This window comes from Arachis duranensis, chromosome 6, assembly GCF_000817695.3.
Source record: "Arachis duranensis cultivar V14167 chromosome 6, aradu.V14167.gnm2.J7QH, whole genome shotgun sequence".
NCBI lineage: Eukaryota > Viridiplantae > Streptophyta > Magnoliopsida > Fabales > Fabaceae > Arachis > Arachis duranensis.
Window position 1 is genome coordinate 13,403,467 of NC_029777.3, and position 5,236 is coordinate 13,408,702.

Sequence of the window (5,236 nt, forward strand, 5' to 3'; positions counted from 1 at the left end):
TTGTGCTTAAACTTTATTCCAATAATAAACAATATATAATCAGATCTTAATACATGTGTGTACACTAGTAAAAATCACTTTCTCCTTCGATGGTACGAAGGCGCTATGCCACTACTACATAATTGACTTTTACTAACATTTAAAAAATGTTACCAAATCATATTAAAATGTTAGTTATGTATATTAGTAACATTTTACCAAATGTTAAATATACCCTATGTTACTATAAAGTTTTACTAACATTTTTCTTAAAATATAATAACATTTAATAAAAATGTTACAATAGATCTTCTATAGTAATATTTCTGAGAAATATTACAATAGACCTTTCTTAGTAACACTTAAAGAAGTGTTACAATAGATATATTTTGTAACACGTAAAAATGTTACAATAAATATTTTTTGTAACACTTCAAAAAATGTTACCATAAATATTTTTTGTAACACTTAAAAAATGTTACAAAAATCTTTAGTAACATTTTTTTAGTTATATTATACTAGTTTTTATTTTTTATTTTATATTATAAATAATATAAATATACTAAAATTAATTACTTCAACATGAAATATTTCATTAAATTCACAAATTCACAAAATAAAATTTTTATAGCCTCTTTCATTAATCAATAATCATTGTACAAATTTGCTTCATGGTGCAAATAAAATAGAAAAAAAATACTTATAACACTTAAACTCTATAAACATTCCATATAAAAAAGAAAAGAAAAAGTGATACTATGTACATAAAAAACTTAGTCCTTATACTAATTCTAGAAAAATGTATTTATCTGCTTGACTAGCTCATCGCTGCGACGACTTATTACCATTCCCTTAAACCAGTCAACCAAGTTCATTTGATGCACATCAAACAAAAAAGCAATAAGAACTCATATAGTGGGAAGAAATAAAACCCGAAGAAAAATAATTATGAATCACCTCTACAGGTGGTCTGGAATCCCAAGTAAAGTTTTCACTTTTCAACCATTCACCTCTAATAAAATAAAAGTAAAAAATAAAATTGGTTATTAACATGATCTTCCTGACCTAACTGATAGCTATCTACAAGCTACAACAAGAAATTTGTTTTCGTTAGTTGCCTAGGCAGTGTAATCGGAACCATTGATCATTTCTAATATTTAGATCTTCTTGAACAGTTGAGAAAAAGTAATATATTGCCCTTTTCTAATTCTTACATAGTTTTTCATCAGTTGTTGCATCCTACTATTTTTTTCCCCATTCTTGCTTATTATCCGTCTAACCTAACAGCTACAGATCCTATACAAGCAGGACAAATATTCGAGAGTTAATATCTCAATGCAGCTGGTAAATAAGTAGGTCTTGGACATACTAAAAAACCATAGTCAAACAGTAACACTTTAAAATTACAAGCACAGCATAGTTAGAACTTTTGTAAGAATATGCTATATATATTGAAGGAAACAGTTCATCACAGAAAATAGGAGAAAAGTTTCAGGCTTTTCAACTTTTAATCAGCATAGCAATGAAGAATCTCATTGATTTATCAAATTTCCGCAAGGCCATAAAAATAAAAAGGAATTAAGAGAGGTACAGAGAACAATAGCCAACTCAAATGAATGTAACACTTTATTGGTTGGCTTCGAATCGGTGAGTTACCCCAAGGCCATAGTGAAAGCAAAATTCAAGCATCATAAGAAAATAAATTAGTAGTCTATAAGTGTTCACTTAAAAAGAATATCAGGAATTAGCACACATCTGAAGAAGGATACATTAAAAACACAGGTGCAAGAAATAGAAAACTTATATTATTGGATGACTTTGTAGGAGCAAAAATCAAGTGAAGGAATGGAGCTAAACCAAAATAAATATAAAAACAATGTGCACAAGGAATTTCCCATCATCTATGGACTGGGGTTTCATAAAATATAACAAAATTATTAAGTGTTATTAAATAATGTTTATTTTAGGAGTCTTTATAATAACACATTTCTGTTTTATACTTAATATAAAGTTTGCAATGGTTGTTATGCTGTCATAGTATTCTTCATGGATAAGGTATAAAATTTCAATTGATCAAAGAGTTCATTCTAGAGAGAGATCATTTATTCATTTATTTAAAAATTATTAACAAAGAACTGCATGCAGGGTGAAGGTTCTCTTCTGTTCAATAAGTCAAGATATTGATAATTATTAATTAGATTATTGATATAAAGAGATCCTCCTTGTTCAATTTACAAATACACACACATTTGAAACGTATAAAAATCTACTAATTTACTTAATTGATATATTCAAAATATATTTCTTGAAATCAAAAATTTTGATTATTAGTCAGCAAATGAAAGTATTTGTTCGGCTTAGCCAATAATGCAAACACAAGTCTATACAGAGAAATGGACTTGTCAAAGCGTCACTTAATCATGATATAATGCTACTAACAAATCAACAATTCTGAAGTATGTTCTGGCCAAGTTAGTTAAACCAGCCACAAAACACATAAATGCAAATGTAAGGATAGGTTGGCAAGATCTTTTTCAAAGAAGCATTCTAACTAGAAGCAATGATTATCCTAATATGTATACAGAACATGAAAAATGAAAAGAAAGACAACTTTTCTTCATCAGAAAATGCAAATTAATAACCCAATGAATAAAAATTAAACAGGCCAAGTGTAGAGATAATTGGTCACCCAACCTTGTCAACTCATTATATTGCAACATGGCCATATGCATGTTTTCTATGGGAAACAGATTTTGGCAAAACAAACTCCTATGTTCTACATGCTTTTTTATATAAAAGTCTCTGAATTTCAAACTTCAAATTTGCAAGTTATTTTTGTGGATTGCAATATTATAGGTGCAATAATTATTGTGAGGTGTCTATATTGTTGTCAACATGATCTCTACAAAATTAATTGACTTTTACATGTTAAACTTCAATTAATAAATTTTACTTGAAGAATGCGTTTTTTTCTGCTCTTGTCGAAATTTAAATACATGTTTTGTTAACACATGACTAAATTAAAGCACTAGGTGCCTATACTACTGCATCAATTATCCAAATGACAGTTAATACTCATGGCTGAAAGATTAAGAAGCATGAAATTCAATAAGAGAACTTCTTTTAGTAAACAAGTTGTGGTTACATGACAAATAAGAGAACAATTTGGATTGTCTCAGGTCTCAGCTTACATGACTAATTAGAATCTCCGTATTAAGCTTCTATACGAACAAAAAAACATATACATAATTTTTAGTCTAAACTTCGGAAAGAATCTGTATTTTAACAGATAACATGACGTGGAAAAGGAGAACCTCTTATTCAGCTATTAGCAAGAGCAGAGAGTCAGGGGAATATGTAACATCCAGCATTTTTATTCAAATAATATGAATCATCAATGTTACTAATTTCTCAGTTTAACTTTAAGAATGTATTTATACATGCTGAAGAATATATAGATAAAATACATGGTATTGAGTCCAAAATACAGTAAAGATGTTGACATACCTCTAGTTGGGAATCTGAATTCACATGTGCATCACATCGAGCACCCCGGAAGAACAGTTCTCCACCGGAAAATTCTTTACCCAAGCAAATATTCAAGGTAACTTCTGAGTCATCTACATGGAAGCCTGCTCTTAAGACTTCAACAAAAGGCTAATAAAGCTACAGGGTTGAGAGGGGAGACAGAAGTCTGGTGTGAAAGAAATCAAAGCAAATGACACATTTGTATGATAGAGAACATATGTAAGAATACAGGTACACAATAAAAGAAGGAAATAGATTGAGTATACTATTAAATCAGCAAGAGGAAAATATCTAACCGCATTGAACAGTAAATATAAGGCAACAAGAGCCAATCTTTTGTTAGAGTGAAACAATTTTAAAAATCAACATAAATTGGACAATAACTGAAATTCAGTCGATCAGGACGAAGAAAAGATATCCTACTAAACTCGAGACATCTAACTGGCATCTCTGCATTTCATAGAATCATCGGAGCTCTTAACATTAAAGTAAATACCATAAAGAGTATTGTAAAGTAAGTTAATATTAAACTCTAAGTAGAATTGCTGGAAACAACATACATATAACTCATCTTTGAACAAAAAAAAATGTTGCAGATTCCAAGCCTTAGGCAATAAGAAACTCACGAGAATACCGAGCTTCAAAACCTACCATGTTCTCTATCCCTGTGGATCCCATATTCAACAATAAATCCATGATGAGTGTCCAGAGAGCATCCACCGAATTCAGCAAAGGAAACTACAAAATTTCAAATTGCAAGGGTAACTACACAACTTGTTTACTTAGTTTTTCTTTATCTTAATTCTGAGTCTCTCGTCCACTCTCATGAAGATAAACAAAAATAATTGAAAAAGAAAAACGAGAGAGAAAGAAATAATGGAATTACCTGCCAGAGGATAAAAGGATTGGAAGTCTTGATGGTAGATTCTTCAACCTCAGCCTCAAGGTGTGGAAGAGCAACCACCTCTGATTATTTTATTGGCCAAAATAGCTCAATCCTAAGAGAGAAGACCTAACATTCATAATCATTAATCTCAAGCATGCATGGTTTACAAGACTTGAAGAATTTAATATAAAATCAGCATTAATTAAAAAAAAACATGATCTAAAGACCTAAACTCCCAAATTGAAGATAACAAGAAAGAAGACAATGGAAATTTAACTTACAAGTAGAAAGCAACTGAGGAGGCAGAATGAGATCCAAAGATTCAAAGTGCTCAGAGATTTAGATGGAGACAGAGCAAGATTGAGAGATTCAGAGCACTGAGAGTGAAAGTGAGAGTGAGAACATGCAATGCTTACGGAGATCTTCCGGCGTGGAGAACTGGTGGCGACCGGTGGGCTTGCTCTTGAAATTTTTCCTTCTCATCGCAATTCCGATTCAATCACTCACGCACACTACGATCAGATTAGAATAATGCAACTCTTCTTCTGCACATAATTTTTGGGAACAAAATTAAAAAGAATTCGGAACAAACATGAAACAAAACTGAAATAATCAGAATTGAGAATAATCAAACTCTAGAATTAGATTGAGATTGAGAAAGGTTCCAAGGAGAACAAATCACGATCCAGAAAAAGAGAGAGAGTAAGAGATTGTTTTGGAGAATTTTTTTTTTTCTTGATTTCAAAGGAAACAATGATTGTGAGCAAGATTGAAAGCTCTGAGCAAGAAAAATGCAATGGTTCGTGAGAGGGTTTTTGGGAGACTATCAACCCTTTTGTGTTT

General features: G+C 30.8%; 1 long non-coding RNA gene across 5 annotated transcripts; it reads right to left on the reverse strand.

The window, feature by feature from the left end:
• Positions 1–587: 587 nt before the first annotated feature.
• Positions 588–5,236, reverse strand: LOC110273419 (uncharacterized). Of its 5 annotated transcripts, XR_008010276.1 has the most exons (5): positions 4,675–5,236; positions 4,394–4,519; positions 3,487–4,245; positions 1,194–1,275; positions 588–1,066 (listed from the first exon to the last, which is right to left on the reverse strand). It is a non-coding gene; the product is annotated as an uncharacterized LOC110273419 (long non-coding RNA). The 5 variants fall into 5 exon arrangements; XR_008010275.1 differs by having other exon boundaries at positions 588–4,245; positions 4,675–4,938; positions 5,028–5,236; XR_002365029.2 differs by having other exon boundaries at positions 588–1,275.